Source organism: Cervus elaphus, chromosome 18, assembly GCF_910594005.1.
Source record: "Cervus elaphus chromosome 18, mCerEla1.1, whole genome shotgun sequence".
Classification (NCBI taxonomy): Eukaryota; Metazoa; Chordata; class Mammalia; order Artiodactyla; family Cervidae; genus Cervus; species Cervus elaphus.
The window spans coordinates 74,156,810-74,178,692 of NC_057832.1; the positions used below are offsets into that span (position 1 = coordinate 74,156,810).

At 43.6% G+C, this 21,883-nt stretch overlaps 1 protein-coding gene across 1 annotated transcript in view; it reads right to left on the reverse strand.

Moving 5' to 3' along the window:
* Nucleotides 1-7,797, reverse strand: part of WIPF3 (WAS/WASL interacting protein family member 3) — a 78,706-nt gene extending 70,909 nt beyond the window's left edge. The window contains exon 1 of the mRNA XM_043871641.1: nucleotides 7,669-7,797. The gene's annotated coding sequence lies outside the window, so the exon portion shown is untranslated. The remainder of the gene's footprint in view (nucleotides 1-7,668) is intronic.
* Nucleotides 7,798-21,883: the final 14,086 nt, after the last annotated feature.

The window sequence follows — 21,883 nt, forward strand, 5'->3', positions numbered from 1 at the left end:
GTATTAATTAAGGAAGGCAGGAACAAATGTGTGGGTGTTGGGGGTGGTGCACAGGTGGGGAGAAGTGAGTTTAATTTGAAGCATATGAGGTCCTTTTGGCAAATGGAAATTTGGATCTGAAATTTAGAAAAGAAGCAAGGCTGGTAACAGAGATTTAGGAATCTACATAAGACAGCTGGGTGTGTTTCATTTTCTAATGTTAATTGCATGAAAAACTAAAAAAGTGTAACACTTTAAATTACTGAGTCAGGTTTTGTAGTTTCTAATTAAGTCAAGGACATAATTAGACAGGCTAATAATGGAGGTTATGTCAAGTGGTTGATAATTTTAGTTGCCTACTCAATAACCATTTCCTCTTCTTCCTTAGAGCAACTGCCCTAGCTGGAGGGGGGTGGGGTGGGGGTAGCAGTTGCAGTTTACCTAGCTAAAACTATTTGATTTTTCAGATTTTACATTTTAGAGCAGCACTGTGACACCATTTTGGCCAATGAGATGTAGCCAGAAGTAGCTGGGGAGGCCAGCACTTTCTATATAAAAAGGCAAAGCCTCCCTAAAAGAAGGGCTCTCATTCTTTAGGTATTTATACCTTTCTTTTCTTCTCACCTGGGGCTTCCCTGGTGGCTCAGACGGTTAAGAATCTGCCTGTAATACAGGAGACCCAGGTTCAATCCCTGGGTCGGGAAGTCCCCCTGGAGAAGGAAATGGCCACCCACTACAGTATTCATGCCTGGAGAATTCTATGGACAGAGGAATCTGGTGGGCTAGAGTCCATGGGACCGCAAAGAGTTGGACACGACTGAGCGACTAACACACACTTTCTTCTTGCCTAAAGATGTAAGCCTAGAGATACGGCAGCCATATTGCGACCACGAAGCAACTGGATTTCAGATGATGTACTACATGGTGAGGATAGTGAAGCAGGAAGATGGAAAGAGGCTGATTCTCTGATAGCACTGTTTGAGCTCCTTCTTCAGCCAAGACTGCAGCCATGAAATTAAAAGACACTTGCTCCTTGGAAGAAAAGTTATGACCAACCTAGACAGCATATTAAAAAGCAGAGACATTATTTTGCCAACCAAGGTCCATCTAGTCAAAGCTATGGTTTTCCCAGTAGTCATGTATGGATGTGAGAGTTGGACTATAAAGAAAGCTGAGCACTGAAGAATTGATGATTTTGAACTGTGGTGTTGGAGAAGACTCTTGAGAGTCCCTTGGACAGCAGGGAGATCCAACCAGTCCATCCTAAAGAAAATCAGTCCTGAATATTCATTGGAAGGACTGATGCAGAAGCTGAAACTCCAATACTTTGGTCATCTGATGTGAAGAACTGACTGGTTTGAAAAGACCCTGACCCTGAGAACGATTGAAGGTGGGAGGAGAAGGGGATGACAGAGGATGAGATGGTTGGATTGGCATCACGGGCTCAATGGACATGAGTTTGAGTAAACTCTGAGAGTTAGTGATGGACAGGGAGGCTTAGCGTGCTGCAGTCCATGGGGTTGCAAAAAGTCGGATACGACTGAGCAACTGAACTGAACTGATCAGCCCTGGACTTTCTTTCTTGGGAGTCTATTTCTACAAGACACACTTCTATCTGGTTAAGCCAGATTCTCATGTGTGCATTGCTTTTTGTTTTGTTTGTTTTGGCTGCTGAATGTAATCCTAACTGATACAAATCATATTTGGGCTAATATATACATTAATATATACATTATATATATAATAATACATTGTATATATATAAAACATGAGACTAAAAAGACATGTCCATTATTTCAAGTACTAAAAAAAAAAGTTTAAAAATCAAATATCACTTATTCTTACTACCAAGAGGTAATAAATGCCTTAAGGGGCCTAAAAGATAGTACAGAGCACTGGATATTTATTTTTCCAAACAGTAGCTAAAGGGAGATTATGGGATTACCAGTATTAAGAAAATTCATGAACACATCTATTAATGAGTATACATGCATGATGACACCTTTGGACTTTTTCTGGATAAAGTAAACTGATCTGGCTCATTTATATAGGTTCTATCAGAACCAATGTTCTTAAAGATAGGACTGTTCACCTGATTCTTACAAGAACTATAATGTTTGGGAGAAAGAATCTTTCTACTCTCCCAGGAACTCAGTAAGCACAGCTAAGGAAACAGTACATCCCCCAACCACTGTGTTCTGGCCCTTCACAGAAGAGCTTCTATAGGGTTGTGCTCTGGGAGCATGTCTCCAGAACTGCAGTCAGTAACGTTCTAGGAAACACTTATTATTATTACCTTCTACCACAAAATTTCCATTGTCTTCATGGCAGGAACCATGTTGAAGACTTTGGTCTCTATGGCAACAGAGACTTTGAGGACTCGCCAGGAGAAAGCCATCCCAGGTTCCAGGACCAGGAAAAGCTGTGTAACTGATCTCTTTTTATCTCATGGTCACTGTGGATCAGGTAACTATTCGTGTTTCCCTCTTTGTTTTGGCTACTGGGAAGCTCTGACAAATTTTTAATCCCATCTCCAGAAACTACACCAAACCTTAAACTCATCTCTAGAAATTACCTGCACCTTATAACATAATCTTGTTCACTAAACTACCTCTAATTTTACCTTTTTCAAAATAATTGTATTTATTTAGTTTTGGCTGTGCTGGGTCTTCCTTGTTGCAGCGCAAGGACTTCTCATTGCAGTGGCTTCTTCATGAGCTCTAGGGCACGTGGGCTCAGTAGCTGTGGCTCCTGGGCTCCAGAGCACAGGCTCAGTAGTTGTGGCACATGGAATTAGTTGCTCTATGCATGTGGAATCTTCCCAGATCAGGGATTGAACCCATGTGTCCTGAATTCTGGGGTGGATTCTTTCCCACTGAGCCACCAGGGAAGCCCCCTTCTAATTTTATGTTGCTTTTTAATCTGTGTGTTTTCTTTACTGCTGTTTCATTATCTATTAATCTGATGTTGTTAACTCCTTTAATGCTTTATGGAACGAAGAGCATTTCAGGCAAAATTTTTTTAAAAACATCAGATGATAACGACAATAATAATAATAGCTAATTTATTGACATTGCTATGAACCAAGCACTGTCTTAGGCTTAACTTAGGTTATTTACCCTAAATAGGCGATAAGCAGTATTATTACTAGGTCCACTCTACAGATGAAAAAACTGAGACACAGAAAGGTGAAGTAATTTGTCCAATGTCATACAACCAAGTGATGAATGCAAGATTCAAACCCAGGTATTTTGAATTACAAACATTTTACAAAAGAAGAAATAATTATATTTAATTTCTAAAAGAAGCAGAGACATTCTGATCTTATAGGCTGAGCTTAACATTCTTCAGCTTTAAAGGAGATGTCAATTGTACAATCATGCCTGATGATCCATATTTATAGAGAGGAATAAGACGTTAAAAGTCAAAAGGACGGTTAATCCAAATTGGCTTTTGGTCTTTAAATATGAATATATCCATTCATTCACTCCCTCATTCACTATTCATCACCTGCCACCAACAATGCAGGTGCTGGGAAGAGGTGAAGCAGACATAGTCCCTGCCCTCCAGGAGCACAGGTGCAATAAAGGAGAGTCAGACAGGTAAAGGGCATCTTGGACTTATGAGCTGGCTGACAGAACCAGAGCAGGGCGTGGCATGATCATTCCCAGAGCAGTTTAGCTCTTGGCCCCTGTGTCCATCTGATAACGGGAGTGCTCAGTCGCTCAGTTGTGTCCAACTCTTTGCGACGCCGTAGATTGTAGCTCACCAGGCTCCTCTGTCCATGGGATTTTCCAGGCAAGAATACTGGAGTGGGTTTCCATTTCCTCCTTCAGGGGATTGAACCGGTGTCTCCTAGTTTCCTTAATTTCCTGCATTGGCAGGTGGATTCTTTACCACTGCAAAGCCGGATAATGGGAGTAGGAAGAATCAGCTCCCTTACAGGACTGTTGGATTGATTTCATATGTAGAAAGCTCTTAGCCTAGCCACACACAAAAGCCTCCAGGACAAGGCAGCCTTTGGCTCTTAAGGCATAGTGGATGGCAGCCTGGGCATCTTGTTCTGACACACACCTGCCCTCATTTGGACACAAGTTCTCACAAGCTCTCTACTTAGCTACTCCGCAGCACCGAAGGCTTACAGTCCATGGACAGGCCTGGCGCTTCCTTTCTGCATGCGGCCATCTCACGTTCAGTGTCTCGCCGAAGTACATCGCCCACACAGGATGAATATTTCTTCAAGATGCACTTGAAAATCTTTCACAGTGTCTGGCCCACAAAATGCTCCCCAGGCATTTTTGCCACATTTGCTCTGCATCACTTATCTCTTTGGAACTTCAGCAAGGCAGTTCACCACATGATTCCCCTGCTGCAAAATGGATCGGGTTCCTGCTTGGGCAGGTCGAAGGAAAGACCCAACTAGAATTGCAAAGGGGAAGTTTCAAGTGCACTCTTGGCTGAAGTCAGTGAGAAAACATATGTGCTGCACCTGCTCGGCATCAGCTGGGAATCGTCTGTCTCTTCGGTTTTGCACTATGGCTAAATAAGAAGCAATTAATCATTTTCTCACCAACCCTAACTCATATTTAATAGTTCCCTCTCAAAGTCTGTTTTGTCATGCTCTCAGCAGAGTCAGTCAAACACTACGATTCCTTTCTAAATATTCCCGCAGCCAGATGGCAGGAACACTAACTGTGACGTGGCAAAACTCGCCTAAAGATAACTTGGTGATGCATAATCACGCTGGATGGCACTCGGCAAAGCAGATCCATCCAGATACCTCTTTAGCTGCCCAACTTAATCCAGCTTCTTCAAACCAAAACTTTCCAGTTCCAAAAGCAAGACACATTCAACTCTGCAATGTGGTATTGGCTGGTAAGACGAACACGATTCTACTCCTTTGGGTTCTGCATTTTAGGCAGAAGTATAAAATCACTAGAAGAACACATTTGAGGACAGTTTCTCAAAATCATTCTCTAGATAAAATGTTCCTGTACCCTCAAGGTTCAAATATTTCCACACCAAGTGTAAGTATGTTTATAACACGTTTGCTGGAAAACAAATTTCTGTCCTTCTGCTGAGTTATTTTTGTAGGTTTTTTTTTAAACTTAAGCATTAATAAACATATATCTATAAATTCTAGACTGTAGGGAAGTTGGCTATTCTTCCCTAGTGAAAATCCTACATGTTTTTTTCTAGAGTGAATTATGTTTTGGTTTTCAGATCTTTTCTAGGTTGTATTGTTTATTCTTTGTGTGTATTTAACTCACTTTCAAAATCACAACCTGTACTTTATGATTTCTGAACAATAAATCCTGAAAACAGTGTTGCCAGGCTAGCCCAGCTGGCTTTCTCCTATTCCTAAAACTGTACGTTCTTAGATACACACACACTTCCTTCATCCCGTCTGCTGCTGGCTAGCTTCAGTTGGTGACATGATCTCACACTCACAATTATATGAAAACAACAGCAACTCCTGGAAAGGAACCAAAAGGGGGAACGGCGGGAAGCCAGCCTTCAAGTATCTGTCACCCTGATAGTTCTGCCCTGATTCTAGTGGCTGAAAATTGCCTATCTGTGGTTGCATGTACAGAATTTGAGATCTGTGTACCCAAGTTCTCGACCCTCCACTCCCCTGAGTAAGGTATTTAACCTCTGTGACCTTTTATTTTCTCCTCCATAAAAAAGGCACAATAACAATATTGCCCTTAAAGAACTGTGAGTCATATGAGGTCGTTCATGTAAAGGCATTTGGTAAGGCATTCTGCAGTCTGTATTTCATTTCTCATTATGGCTAAACTTTCTTTGCTCCCTGTCCCTTTTATATTATTATTATTCATTAATTTTTCTGATTTAGTTTTTGTGGTTTTTAAATGTATCTCTAAAATGCCTTAGATATAGAAAACTATACCAGTCTGTGTGCTACCACAGTGAGTGGATTTTCAGCATTAAATTCTTATTTATTTTTTATTGAGGTAAAACATAAGTCAAGTGTGTAAGTCAAGAGCTTCCCTGGTAGCTCAGATGGTAAAGAATCTGCCTGCAATGTAGGAGACCCAGGTTCGATTCCTGTCTTGGGAAGATCCCCTGAAGAAGGGCATGGCAGCCCACTCCAGTATTCTTGCCTGGAGAATTTCAGGACAGAGGAGCCTGGTGGGCTGCAGTCCACGGGATTGCAGAGTCCAACACAACCAAGTGACTTTCACTTTTCATAAGTGCATAAATCACACAGAAATAACTTTACAAATATCTAAATGTGTGCCCCTGTGTTATCACTACTTAGGTCAAGGTGGGGAGCATTTCCAGCATCTCTGAAGCCTCCATCCCTTTCTGTCCAGGCCATTATCAGGCCCAAAGGCAGCCCCTCATCTATGCTTCATCTCCATGGATAGCTTTGCTAAAGTTAACAGAAAAAGTTTTTTTTTTTCAGGGAAGGCTGGAGTCCCTGTGATAATGACTATTGCTGACCACAAGAAATGTACGACCAATCTTTCCTCTAAAGAGATAAAGATTCTGGAAAGGAGGAGAGAGGCACCAACTTTCTAAATCAGACAGATCATGCAAAACAAAGCCCTCATTTTGCAGCCAGTGACCCCCAAGCTCGGAGAGGTGAAGTGATAGCCCATCTTCCGGCTACAGAGAAACTTTCCTTCCAAATAGAGCCCATTACAAAGCACTCCGAGCTTCAGGGATGGGGATGCTTTGCGCGCGTCCCAGAGCGTCAGGACGGCTCCCCCAGCCTCTCCCTACAAAACTTCTTTCCAGGGAGCAGAGCGTACTGGGGCCCCACGCGGCCCCCGCTCCCGTCGCGGGCACACCCACGCGGCTGGCAAGCCATGCTCAGAAGGCTCTGTTCCTGAGAGCCTGTGCCCGCTGCCCACGGGGACAGGGCTGGGCTCCCCGTGCTCCACCTCCCACCCGGAGATCCGGAGTGGCCTCTTCTCCAACCCTGCTCCCCCATCCCCGCTCCTTCTCGCCTCCGGTGTGTATTGAGGGAGGGGTGCAATAGACTCTGCCACCTTCTCCCTGGTTCCTCCAAAGGAGATTTAAAAACCCATGTGTGGACAAACCTAAGTCGCTGGAGCACACACGACTGGCTTCAGGGGCTTGGAGATGAGCACTGGGAAGGGAGTCCGGAGACTAAAGGAGTCACCACGAGCTGGGTGACCTTACGCGAGTCAATTCCCATCTCCGAGATTGGCCTCCTCATCCGGGGCGTCTATCAATATATCCCCCAAGCCACCTTCAGTTCGGCAATTTCCTAGTTGCTCTTTACTCATCCCGGCTCATCCCGCGATAGCCCCTTCCCCAACGAGACCCCAGCCTTTTGTTCCGGGGGTGAAGCGGGGAAGGGAGAGCTTGGCGACCAGGCCGGGGCGGCCTTGGCGCCTGGGGCCGCTCCCTGGAGAGTCGGGTCGGGGGAAGACAACCAGGCAACCCCGGGATGACCTCCTTCTCTCCGCGGTCCCGTGACAGCCGGGCCCGGGAGGCACCGCGCGGCGGGCAGCGAGCGAGGGGCTCCAGGGCAGCGCAGCGCCGCGGGCGGGGAGCCCCGGACACGAGCATGCGCGCAGCACCCCTGGCCCCGCCAGGGGTTCACTCCGCCCCGGGACTGGCCCGAGCGCCCCCCGCGACAGCTTATCCCCTGTCCCTCCGGCGCCGACCCGGGCACGCTCGCGGAGCCGCTACCTGCCGCCAGCCGTGCGGAGGACAGGACGGGACAGGACTCGTCTCTGGCCGGCTTCCCCGCCGCCGCCGCCGCCGCCTCTAGGCTCCGGGCTCCGTCCCGCAGCACCGGTGCTTCAGGCGGCGCTGCTGCGGCCGCGCTGCGCCGGGTGCTGAGCTCGGCGAGCGTCGCTCCCTCCCGGCCGCCAGCTCTGGGGCTGCCGGGACGCGGAGGCGGGGCCGCCGCCCCCACCTGCTCCGCCGGCTCCTGCCCTGAAGTCGCCGCCGCCCAGCGCGCAGGGACGCGGCCCGGGCAGGCGGGGTCGCTCTGGAACCTGGAAGGCGGGTCCCAGCCACCGGGCGCGCCTCTCCCAGAAGGAGTTCCAAGTCTAAGCTGGGGAGAGTGGGCCCTAAGGCTGGAGTTCCCCAGATACAAGCGACATCCGGCCCAGTACCGCCAGGCTACGGACATTCCACTCCTTTATCAGTTTATTCCAAAATATTTGGAACCCCTCCTGTGGTCCAGGCGGCGTCATAAGCAGTGAGGACAAAAGAGAGAACAAGATCATCTTGTTCCCGGAGCTCACGGTCTAGAAAGGGAAACGACTAATGGACAGATATACTGCAGAACCGAGAGGGAGTGGTCTCAGAGGGGGCCCTGAGCCAGACTTGGGGAGGTCAGGGGAAGTCCCCTCAAGATGCCGATGGCTAAGAGAATTAAAGGATGGGCATGAAGTAGCCGGTTGGAGTGACCTGGGGAGATAGATTGTCCCAAGTGGAGCCGACTGTGTTTGCAAACTGAAATGTTTGAGGAGCCGAAGAAACTTGGGATGACAAGTAAAACCCTTGTCACACTTGACTTCAGGCCCCTGGGAAGACGCAGAAAGTTTGTGTCTGAGGCGGGATGCTTGATTGGTTGGTGAGTACTTAAAGTCTCCCACATCCTGTGCTTTTCTGCTAGTGGAGGAACTAAGAGACTCATGGACCATTCACGGCGCTGCCTCTGAACATCTATGAACCAGGCACTCTGCCGGGTCCTTAGGATGTGCTGCTGAAGGAGGCAGAAAGGAGCTACTAGTCTGGAGTGGAGGAGAGACCTGTATTCAGCGCTGTGTCAACACTTGGATCAGGTGCATGGGAACACAGGTGAGACAGCAGTTAATGCTGAGAGGGAGGAGGATCTCACACAGGGATGGCAGCCTGTCTACAGGTTCAGATTCTGTAGCAGCTGCTGTCAAAGTATGTTCCCCAAGCAGTCCTTAACTGGTTTCTTAATTACTAGCGTTTACAGGCTGACAATGTGTAGGCTTGTATTTAGAGTAAGGATAAATAATTCACTTCTCATGCCTTCCCTGTGTTGTCAAGAACAACTTCCCTGTGTTTGATTTAAGTGAAGAAGATGTAGTGAGTGGAAGCCAATAAGGTACTTGCTTCCCACCTGTTTGTCTTGTGTGACTCCTATCCTTCCTGCTTTCTATTATTAGAACCACAATAAATGGGCAAGAAGACATTTCCATGAGCTCAGAATTCCTACCAGGTCTTCTGCTGAGTGGTCCAAGCAGGAGCTAGTCAAATGCAAAGGCTGTTATCTTAAAGGGATAGGTATGGCTTGGATCAAATAATTATTGGAAAATTATTGAAAAGGGTGGGGAAATTGTGAGTGAGGAAAATATTTGGAAAGTGGGGACATTTGGGCTGAAAGCCTCAGGTACCCAAGGCTTCCTATCCATGCAAACTGACTGTGCCATTGGTGTCTTGTTTTAATGGACATTAGAGAAAGATCCATTCCCCCTGGTTCCACCTTAGCTACAGTCATAACTACAGCACATAACTACAGGACAGGACTAGCCATGCCAGGTGGATGAAGCAAGCATACGTCAGAGATATTGCAAGTTCAGTTCACGACCACTGCAGTAAAGCCAGTATTGCGATAAAATGAGTCACGTGAACTTATGGTTTCCAACATAAAAAAATTATGTTTACATTATACTATACTTGGAGAAGGCAATGGCACCCCACTCCATGCCTGGAGAATCCCATGGATGGAGGAGCCTGGTAGGCTGCAGTCCATGGGGTCGCGAAGAGTCGGACTCGACTGGGCAACCTCACTTTCACTTTTCACTTTCATGCATTGGAGAAGGAAATGGTAACCCACTCCAGTGTTCTTGCCTGGAGAATCCCAGCGATGGGGGAGCATGGTGGGCTGCCGTCCATGGGGTCGCACAGAGTCGTACACAACTGAAGTGACTTAGCGGCAGCAGCGTACTATATTTTATTAAGTATGCAATAACATTATATATAAAAAAGCACACAGCTTACTTTAAAAAAACATTATTGCAAAAGAATTGCTAAGCATCATCTGATAATGCAAGGTTGCCAAACCATAAATCTGTAAAAAATGCAATATCTTCTAAGTGAGTCACCTGCCCAGTAGCCAAACCACTCTCCCTTTCCTTCCTATTAACATTACTGAGGATTATGATTGTGGTCCAAGACTACTGGGACAGTCCCATTCCTGATTTTCTAGTCTTTCTTGCAGCTAAGGAGGTCATTGACCAAGTTCTGGCAAATGAGTTGAAAGAGGGTGTTGACGGGGTCGTTGAGAAATCTTTTGCTGACTCTGACCTTCTGTCCCCCATGCTCCCAATGCCTTGAATGCAAATGAGATGGCTAGTGATGCCGCAACTAGAATACAACATGGGCATGTTGTAATCAAGAGAATGAACATGAAGCCAAAAAAGCCAATATAATCAGGATGTCACAGGATGACAGAGTGGAAATAGGGTCAGTGTGTATGGTACTGCTGGGCATTCAAATGAAATCCAACAACAGCCCATCTCTGAGCATTTATAGTCCCTGAGACTAAGTTTTCTATTCCTTGTGGCCAAATGTATTTCTGACTGATACTGTGGCCTGGTAAAGGACAGCCATCTCTTTTCCTGCTCACCAAATGCCTGCAGTAACTCACCTTTCACACCTTCTGCTTGTAAACTTATATTTATGTCTGCCATGACTTACTGAGCTCTTTAGGAGAACAGCATTATAGAAATCGTAAATGTTTTGTACCCGTATCCATATCATTTCGTCAAGTATTTATACAGCAGCTATTAGATGGTGATCATGTACTGGTTCTGGGGGTGCTAAAATGGATTCACAGCTCTTCCTCCAGGGAGCTAACAGCTTAGTAGAGGATATAAGCTTGTAAATTGACTTTTACAGTTCCCTGGATAGAGGTATTACAGAAGAAATGAAGAATACTGCCTGATGGGAGGGAAAGGGAGATAGTAACACCTGAGCTGGGCTTCCATGAATGAACTGGAGTGTCACATCAGAAACTGGGGAAAGGAAACCATTTCAGGAAAGAGAAAGTCTGAAAGAGCTTGGTGGACCAGGAGCCTCAAATTCCACATGTCTGAAATTGAATGCATGGTTTTCCTACTACACCTGACCCATTCTTGGTTTTGCCCATCTCCCCATCCATCCAGCCCAACCACCTAGCAACTCTTTAGCTTGCTTTCGCTCATAGTACATCCCCTTGCTGACTCTCAGCTCTTGGCCCCATCTGGTTCTACCCTTTTGCACAAGTACCACCTGATATCAGAGCCTACTGCCTCTCTCCACAACCTCCACAGTAGCCTCTTAGCTGGTCGTTCTTCAACATCCTTCTCTCTGCCAAACCACTCTTTATAGTGGCCAGAGATGATCTTGAAACTCGAAGCTGATCTTCTTGCTATCTGTAATTTAATGATTTTGCTTTGCTCTGATGATAACTGAACACCTAAGCACAGTACTGATGATAACAGAGATCCTGAGCTTTCTCTAAAGGCACTCACACTCTCCAACACAATTTGCTTAGCCCTCTCCCTCCGTCTCTTTACTCCAGTCATGTTAGCCTGCTTTCAGATCCTTGAATTGGTAATGTTCTTTATTGTCACAAGCCCTTTGCACATGCTTTTCCCTCTTTGAAGAAAACATTCCCCAAATGAACTTCTCCTCATTTTTCAGATCTCATCTAAACTCAGCCATCACCTACCTGGAACTTGACAAGGTCAACTTCCACGTAAGAACTCATAATCCCATGTAACTTTCTGTTGCATCATTTATGCAGATGTGATGATGCCATTATTGATTCAATGATTTGATTAACATCTGTCTCCCAGACCAGACCATGGTATCTATGACCTCAGGAACTATCTCATTTCCCACTGTATCCTTATTTCACAGCACTGAGACTAGAACATAGTAAGCATGTATTTGTTGAGTTATGAAAGAAATGAACCGAAGAGGGTTAGAGTCTTGACTGTGTATTTGAGAGTCTATATATTTTAAAACTTTTAATATCAACTTTCAGTTCAGTTCAGTTCAGTCTCTCAGTCGTGTCTGACTCTTTGCGACCCCATGGACTGCAGCATGCCAGGCCTCCCTGTCCATCACCAACTCCCGGAGTTCACCCAAACCCATGTCCATTGAGTTGGTGATGCCATCCAACCATCTTATCCTCTGTCGTCCCCTTCTCCTCCTGCCCTCAATCTTTCCCAGCATCAGGGTCTTTTCCAATGAGTCAGCTCTTCACATCAGGTGGCCAAAGTATTGGAGTTTCAGCTTCAACATCAGTCCTTCCAGTGAACACCCAGGACTGATTTCCTTTAGGATGGACTGGTTGGATCTCCTTGCAATCCAAGGGACTCTCAATAGTCTTCTCCAACACCACAGTTCAAAAGCATCAATTCTTCGGCGCTCAGCTTTCTTTATAGCCCAACTCTCACATCCATACATGATCACTGGAAAAACCATAGCCTTAAGTAGACGGACTTTTGTTGGCAAAGTAATGTCTCTGCCTTTTAATATGTTCTCTAGGTTGGTCATAACTTTCCTTCCAGGGAGTAAGTGTCTTTTAATTTCATGGCTGCAATCACCATCTGCAGTGATTTTGGAGCCCAGAAAAATAAAGTCAGCCACTGTTTCCACTGTTTCCCCATCTATTTGCCATGAAGTGATGGGACCAGATGCCATGATCTTAGTTTTCTGAATGTCGAGCTTTAAGCCAACTTTTTCACTCTCCTCTTTCACTTTCATCAAGAGGCTCTTTAGCTCTTCTTCACTTTCTGCCATAAGGGTGGTGTCATCTGCATATCTGAGGTTATTGATATTTCTTCCAGCAATCTTGATTCCAGCTTGTGCTTCCTCCAGCCCAGCGTTTCTAATGATGTACTCTGCATATAAGTTAAATAAGCAGGGTGACAATATACAGCCTTGATGTATATTTGGATATATATATATATTTCCTTTTCCTATTTGGAACCAGTCTGTTGTTCCATGTCCAGTTCTACCTGTTGCTTCCTGACCTGCATACAGATTTCTCAGGAGGCAGGTCAGGTGGTCTGGTATTCCCATCTCTTTCAGAATTTTCCACAGTTTATTGTGATCCACACAGTCGAAGGCTTTGGCATAGTCAATAAAGCAGAAATAGATGTTTTTCTGGAATTCTCTTGCTTTTTCAATGATCCAATGGATGTTGGCAATTTGATCTCTGCTTCCTCTGCCTTTTCTAAAACCAGCTTGAACATCTAGAAGTTCATGGTTCAATATAAACTTTACTGAGAAGTAATTTATATATGCTAAAATACACTCATTTTAAAAGCCAACAAATATGTACCCTGATGTAACCACTACCCATATCAACATATAGACTATTTCAAATACCTGAAAAAGTTCCCTTAGGCCCCCTTTGCAGCCAGTCCCTACCCCCAGTCCCAGGAAACCACAGAACTATTAATATTGATTAGTTTTGTCTTTCTTTTCTAGAGCTTTGTATATTGAACATACATGATGTATTCTTTTGTGTCTGACTTTTTTCTTTGCTCAGCATAATGTATTTGACCTTCCTTTGTGTGTGATCTGTTCCTATTTATTGCTGGCTAGATTTCACTGTACTATGGGTATGCCAGTATTTGTTTATCCATTCACCTGTGGGTGGACATTTGTGTCAATTCCAGTTTTAGAATGTTACAAATAAGTTGGCTTTGAATGTTTATAAGTCTTTTGTAGATAAATGTTTTTATTTCTTCTGGGTAAATAAGAGTATAGTTTTAAGAATCATAAACATTTAAAGATAAAACCTTTGAACCACAATGAAAAACTACTTCACACCCGATACCATAATTTGTAAAAAAGTAAAACAGCAAGATGTGAAGAAGTTGGAACCCTCATACACTGGTGGTGGGAATGTCAAATGGTGCAGGTGCTGTGGAAAACAGTTTGATGTTTCCTCAAAAAGTTAAACATGGAATTACCACATGATCAAGAAATTCCACCTTTAGGCATGCACTGAAAAGAGTGGACACAGGGGTTCAAATAAAACTTGTGCCTGAATGTTCATAGCAGCGCGATCCACAGTAGCCAAAGGGTGTAGACAACCCGAATGTCCATCAGCAGATGAACGGGTAAACAAAATGCCATATATCCATATAATGGAATATTATCTGACAGTGAAAAGAAATGAAATACTGATAGATACTACAACATAAATGAGCCTTGAAAATATTAGGCTAAGTGAAAGAAGCAGATACAAAAGACCACATAATTCCATTTATGTGAAATATCCAGAATAGGCAAATCCATGGAGACAGAAAGCAGGTTAGTGGTTTCCAGGGTTTGATGAGAGGGGTGAACAGGGTATAACTGCTTACTGTGACCAGGGTTTCCATCTAGGGGATAAAAATGTTCTGGAATCAAATAGTTGTAATGATAGTACAATTATGAATGTACTTAATGTACTTAATGCCACTGAATGTTATACTTTAACATGGTTAAAAGAGTAAATTTTATGCTATGTATATTTTACCACAATAATAATGATGACGATGATAAGATACAACTATAGAGAATGTGAGGGTCTTGGGCAGTGGTTCCCATCTCTGTAAAGCCTGCTTTACCACTCCACGCATCACAAGCCCTGTTTGGCTGAGAGAGGGGCTACCCGTCAGGTAGAATTCAGCCAAGAGTCTTCTGTGCAAGTTTCTGCACAGGGCGGAGCCTCCACTTTGGTGAGAGTAAGAGTTGAAAGGCATCACATTCCATTGCTTAACATCAGGCTGGGGCCGACTCCTGCAGGTTCCTGGATGGCTGAGAAACGACTTCAGGAGCGCAGCACATGAAAGAGAGCAGACAGTTCTATTTAAACAGAAACACTGTTCCGAAGGGTGACCAAGGGAAAATAGTTCACTACCTGTAGCTGCCGTTTAATCCCTTCATGCTGCCTCCCCAAATTCCACTGTTCTTCCAGAATGTACTACTAACACCAAAAGGTTGAAGTCTACCTTCTTTGCTTCTGGAGTAAGGAGAGAGGAAGGTAGAGTCCCATGGTGAACACAGGGTTTTACTGAACAGACAGAGAAAGAGGAGCCAGCCTATGAAGGTGGAGGGAGAGAAGGGAACGAGAGAGAGGAAAGAGCCTGGAGAGAAGGGGGTGCCAAAGTCAAGGAGAGCCAAGACGTGGCTGAGAGTCGTGCTGCACAGAGGTCCCACACAAGGGCCAAGAAGTGTGACAATGGGAGGTCGTCAGTTACCCTAGCAATTGCAAGTTCAGTGAGTAGGACAAGCAGAGCCTGAGTTAGTGGGTGGAAGGATAAGAAGTGGCTGAGGGAGTGTGGACCGTACACTCCCTTGAGTGTACACTGTTTTTTCAAAAACTTTGACCAACAAGAGGAGAGAGAAATAATTAAATCTTGAAGAGAAGAAAGAATTCAGGGAGAGTAGAGACTCTATCATGTTGTAGGTTAAGAGAAAAGACCCAACAGAGAAAAGGGTTTCAAGATTTTAGGAAAGCGTGGAAGTTGAAAATGGAAGACGGATTTTTCTGAAATACCTTTGTAGACCCATTCTTTAAGAAACTGAGAAAGGATTTGCTGTACAATAATTTCTCAAAGTTTTCAAAACCGTTCATTCTTCTAAGTAAATAATATAAAGCAGTATTAAAAAAAACTTTGATCTCGGAAACAAAAGATGTGGATTCAAGCTAGCTGTGTGGTGTTCACTAGTTCAATAGCTTGTTAGATCTTCAAAATCTTAATTCTTTCATCTATGAAAGGGGGCAGTAGTTTCTGCCATGTCTGAGTTGTTATCTAATACCAAGTGGTGAATTCCATGAAATTCGTAAAATTGAAAGCATTTTGTTGTACTGCCAGGACCACAGAAAGGTGAAGGACTTTACCTGTTTTACTGTACTATATTATAAATTAATCTGCAGTCACTGGAAATACCAACTAAAAGATAATTATTTAAAATGAGAAATGTTACTGATAACAGTTCTCAGCTTTACAAACTTCCTTATGCTATTTCAGATTATTTCCCTTTATCCACAAAAACGTCACCTTTTTTTACACTTTGGGTAAAAAGGACAGTCAGTGTGGTAAAGGAAGAAAAGGGTAAAAGACCCTGTGGATCCCCTTCTCACTTCTGTCCTGGTCTGTCACACTTCTGTGAAGATTAGTTTTCTTCATCTGGCTTTTATTCGTTCCTTTGTAGCCAATATGGTCCATTATCCTAAAGGAAAACTCTGTTTTCAACTTTTTTGTTGAAATTAGCATCTGGGTTATAGTAATGACAATTTACTAAGGACTTTCCTCAGTGTTATAATGATCAGCCTAACAAGCTGAGAGTTTGGTCACCATATTTTAGCTGATAAATGGAAGCTCAGAAGTTAGTGGGCTTATGAAAGTCTCAGGGCTGGTAAGGAGTACAATTGTGAGTGGAAACCAATCCTAGGCCACAGGATCTCAGGTCACTGCCCCACACAGTGCCTGGTGTAGAACACATTCCCCGAAGGCATGACTAGATGAATGGCTCATTCCTATTCCAGCTTAGTTCTGCCTTATGCAACTACCCGCTTCATGGTAAGAGCCATCATGCCATCCTGGAAGCCTTTTAAAATATATTTTATCCTCTTCTGGAATTACTTCTTCTTCTTTAGGCTGCATTGTGCAGCATGCAGAACTTCCCTGACCAGGGACTGAACCCATGTCCCCTGCAGTAGAAGCAGAGTCCTAACCACTAGACCTCCAGGGAGGTCCGTGGGATTACTTACTTCTGTTAATGGCACTAACACTCACCAATTCTTTGAGGCCAGAAACCTGGGTCATTCTTCCTGTCTCCCTAACCGCCACCACCACCACCTGATCCATCCCAAAACCATGTCCATTCTGCTTTCCCGACACCTTCTTTACCTGGTCATTCCCTTCTATCGCTGCTCGAGTTCAGAGCTGGCCCACTGCCATCATCTCCAAACTGGTGTCTCTGGCTCCAGTGTTCTCCCAGCTCCTCCCAACTGTTTCTCCTCTGTATCTACAGCGATCTTCAGAAAGTGAAAATTTAATTATCTAATTTGCCTCCTTAAAATCCTTCAGTTGTTCTTATTTGCTTTGGAGGTAAAGCCTAAATAACTTAGTATTACATATGAAGTCCTGCAAAATTTACACCACCACCCCCCCACATCATCTCCCATTTCTCACCTTCCCTCTCCATATTACATGGTGTGCCAGCTCTCCCAAAGGACTTGGAACCCCTCGGATTCACCCTGTGCTCTCCTGACTCTGCCCTCCCCCAAGCCTTTTTCTTGTCTTGGAATACGTTTTTCCTCCTTGTTACGTGGAGAACTCCTCCTTATCCTTCTTGTGAATGCTTCCTTACTCTAGGGAAGCTTCCTGAATCCTCTGGGGAGACCAGGGGCCCCTCTTCTGAGTATTTAACGCTCTCTTCCTCTACTTGAACTGTAGCACTTAGAGAACGTTGTCGTAGTTATTGATTTATTTGCCAATACCCTTAAGGGCAGAAGTGGTGTCATTGTCCCAAGACCACCAACACCTCGCACATTAGGTGTCATATAACAAGTCAGTACTCAGTAAATGTTTAACTGAGTAATTAATTAGCAAAAAAATCTAGCCCTCTGTTTTCATCTGTCCAGGAAAGATTCTGTAACCAAAGGACAACAACTTAGAAGTGACAAGTCTGCTAAAGTAGATGTTTTCTTTCTTTTTTTGGTGATAAAGAACTCTGGCTAAACCTGCCATGGTGTGAAACTGTGAGGCAGTTGGAACAAAATGATGGAATAAGAAAGATAGTTCTGAACAATTGCTGGGTCAGACCTCAACTTTATGGCTTTGTTATTCTGTTTCAAATGGTGCAAACTTTTGAACAAGAGCCACATGCATTTCAAGTGTTAAAAAAAGGTAGCCCGAGGTTAAATAAATGCACTGTAACAATTTCTGCCATTTTGGGTAGGCTGTGTTTGTCCTGCCATAACAGAGACAAGGGTGAGCAAGAGTAGTTTGTTCTTGAAAGTCCTGGGGCTCTGCATGCTAAGATGATAGTGGGGGCTGGTATGTGACACGGTGTTAAATTGCTGCTTAACGGCCACAAAGGAGAGTGACGGCTTCTCTGTCTGAAAGGTCAGTCAGTCAGGAAGGTGACAGACACAGCCCAGCCTTGGTTAATTCTTAGAAAGAGAAACCTTAGTATTCCTCTTTTCACATCTTAGGATGACAAGTTCAAATATAAGATTAGCTCTGTTTCCCTGCCATCGAAAAGACTGGTATTTCTTTCCCCCCGCCCCCAGTGCTGGTATATCTTAATCAGAGACAACATAAGGTTGAAGGAAGATACTGACTCGTGTAGAAAAAAAAGAATAGCATACTTGTCTAATAGTATTGCCTACCAAGTTTCCATAGCTTAATAAGAATAAAAAGACTGAGTCCTGAAATCACTTGGAAAGAGGTGATCACGAATCAAAGTAGATCTTAATCAGCTGAAAGAGTTTATCCTTCTTGGCTATTCAAGCGAATAGTAAGAAAGCACTTAGTGAAGATGGGAGAGGAATGATGCTGGAAAAGTCTGCTGAGGAATAAAACCCCGCAGGGAGGCCCAATTATGATACCAAAAGCCATGTGATACAGCTCAGGGGAAAAAACGCATAGGAATAGGAACTTCAGGATGTAACTCCATGCACCCAGAATTCACATTACAACACAGAAGATGTGAACAGGTGGGAGATAGGCTGGAAATTCCTTCAGGGTCATAAATAACTGTTCATTGTCTTGAGAAAAGGAACTGGAGGGGTGATGGGGAAGCCAAATTCTCTGAGGGAAAAAAAAATAACGAACATTGGTTAAACAAGCACCATTCTAAGTGCTTTACTGTGTCTGAGTGTCAGTTCAGTCATCCTCACAAGAAAGATGGGTTCCACCCTGTGACCTCTGCTCTAGCCACCGCCCTACATAGGCTCTGAGATCAGAGCTCACTGGGCTGTCAGACATGTGGGCAAAGACCATTAGTCTCCTCGCCTTCCTCCCTCTCTCCCAGGCAGGCAGGAGATATACTTCTTTTGCTTTAAATAGGGAAAAAAAAGTTCTATTTGAATTTTTTTTAATTTTGCTTTTAATGATAAAATATTTTCTTGGTTCCCTGTAGATAGAATTCAGAAAACACAGAAAATTACAAAGAAGAAAATTTGCAAATAACCTATAATTATTCTACAATACAAATAAGCACAGATGATGTTTTAATGCACTTTCCTGAAACACACACACACCCATCCATATACATAACATGTACATACAACACATGTTCTGTTTTTTTTTTTCACTTAACACTACATCATGAGCAAATTTCTTTGTCATTACATACTCCAGTGGTAAAATGGAGGGACCCAGGCAACTGAAACTTTGCTGTGATTCACTCCTTATTTTAAAAGTCAACCTGTGAGTGACATTACTCTTAAGGGCAACTGAGTCTCAAAGTCTAGCTTTTGTTTGAAAGAAGATTGAGGACTAGCAGCCACTCATGTGTGGAAAATATGTATCTGTACAATGAAGAGACATTTCACTAGGTGTCAAATCACAGCTGAGCAAAGAGAAGAGAAGGATGGAGCTCAGGTCCGGCAGAATGTAAGCCCACTTATTCTTTCTCCTTCTTGGGAGTCATCACAGAACTCTGACTTAGCCAGTGAAATGAAGGAGAAAGACGATGTGGCTCTTTTTTTGCTCACCTCTGTCACACACATGGGGCTTCCCAGGTGGTGCTAGTGGTAAAGAATCTGCCTGCCAATGCAGGAGATGTAAAAAATGCGGGTTCGATCCCTGGGTTGGAAAGATCCCCCAGAGAAGGAAATGGGAACCCACTCCAGTATTCTTGCCTGGAGAATCCCATGGACAGAGGAGGCTGGCGGGCTACAGTCCATGGGATCTCAAAGAGTCAGCCATGACTGAAGCGACAGCAAGCACACACATCACACACATACTTTAAACACCCTTTAACTGTTGTCCAGTTGTTATCCACAAAGAAAAAACTTTCTGGGCTTCCTCAGTCAACTCTTTCAGAGAGGAAGAACATAAAGGAAAGTCTGGGTACTTTGGCACATGTAAAATAACACAGTATATACACACTCCGCTCTCTTTATCAGCCCAGGAAAATACATCAGTAGCTGGATTTCTTAGTGACAAACTTGCACAGTGAGTTTTCAAATACTCCTTACCTTTGGAGAGATGTTCTGTTAATTGTCTCCTTCTCTGATTCAGTTTGACAGATTCTTTCCCTTCATAATTTATCTCATTAATGGCTTTTGGCTGCTTTTTGTTTTTTTCATGAACAGTTAAGCTGGGTTTCTAAGGACCCAGGAATTTAATAGTTTGGTACTTAATAAACCATTCCAGTGAAACTTTTGTTCTAAGGCCTTCAAACTGAATCAGTGAAACAGGGACAGCAATGTCGTGTGTGTGTGTCTTCTCTCTGGTATCCACCTTCCTGAGTTAAAATGACATTTCTTGTTGGTGCTGAGATTGAGAGAGTCTTTGAAAATAAAAACTTTGATTTCTGGAAGCCACAGAATCAGTTGATAGCAGTATTCAATTCCTAATAAGGATAAAATTAATCCAAATTAATCTGTTAGTTTATTTCATTTATTAATTTATCTCTCAATAATTTCATTGTCGGACATGACTAAGGTAGTTTGGATAATTCAGTGAAAGGACAACAACATGTTATTTGTTTTCATATTTTAAAAATTGATTTTTTAAATCAAAGTGATAATGTGGATAAGTTTAGAATTAGTGCTAAAAAGCTTATATGAAAAAATGAAATTTCCTTACTCCAACTCCCACTTTCCTCTTCTGCAGAAGCAACCACTCTCAAATATTTTAGCTTTTTTTTTTTTTACTATCTACTTCTATATTTTAAATAATATACATAAAATACTATTGCTTGATTTATTGTTTTAGACATTTTCTTCTAACTTCTGTCAAGGTAGATGAGGATTTAGCTTTTGCATTGCTTATATTTTAATTCATTTATTTGTATTTATTGTTAAATTGTCTGCCCTTCTCTAGTTTCTCAGTACAAATTTCAGATAATCTATGCATTCCATCCTCCTACTCCAAACTGGGCTGGTTGCTTCCTGGGCCTGCTAAGCAACTGCCATCTTGGGAAATCTCTCACCCTTCCTCCCATACTGGATCTCCTGTTTCCTGGGATCCACATTTTCTTCCTTCTTTCTTCCTAGCGGATTCTTCAGTAGTTGAGACTTTACGTACTTAGTTGTTAGTTTTGCCAAGTATGGATCTCTAGGATGTGTTCTTTAAAATGTTGATGGTACTGACTCACTGTCTTCCAGCTAACAATCGTGCCATAGGCGAATTCATTGCTGCTCGTAGCCCTGGTTCTTTCTGGGGAACTTCCCTCAAGTCTTCTCTTTTTTTGGCCATGCTGCCCTTTTGGGATCTTAGTTCCCTGACTGGCGATCAAACCTGGGCCCCCTGCAGTAGAAGCCCAGAGTCCTAGCAACTGGACAGCTAGGGAATTCCTTCAGATCCTCTCTTTGTATTGAGTAATCTGAAATCTTTTAAGGTGGGCTTTGGAGGGGATCCTTTCTCATTCATTATGATTGATAATTGACAGTTCATCAGTGGATAGATATGATTTCTTTGTACCGATTCTGACACTTCTTCCTATTCTTTTTTCAGTTCATCCTTCATTTGTTGTTGTTCACTTACTGAGTCATTGTCTGACTCTTTGCAGCACTGAGGACTGGACTGCAGCACACCAGGGTTCCCTGTCCTCCACACTCTCCCAGAGTTTGTTCAAATTCTGTCCATTGTGTGAGTAATGCCATCCAACTGTCACATCCTCTGCTGTGCCCCCTTCTCCTTTTGCCTTCAATGTTTCCCAGCATCAGGGTCTTTTCCAATGCATC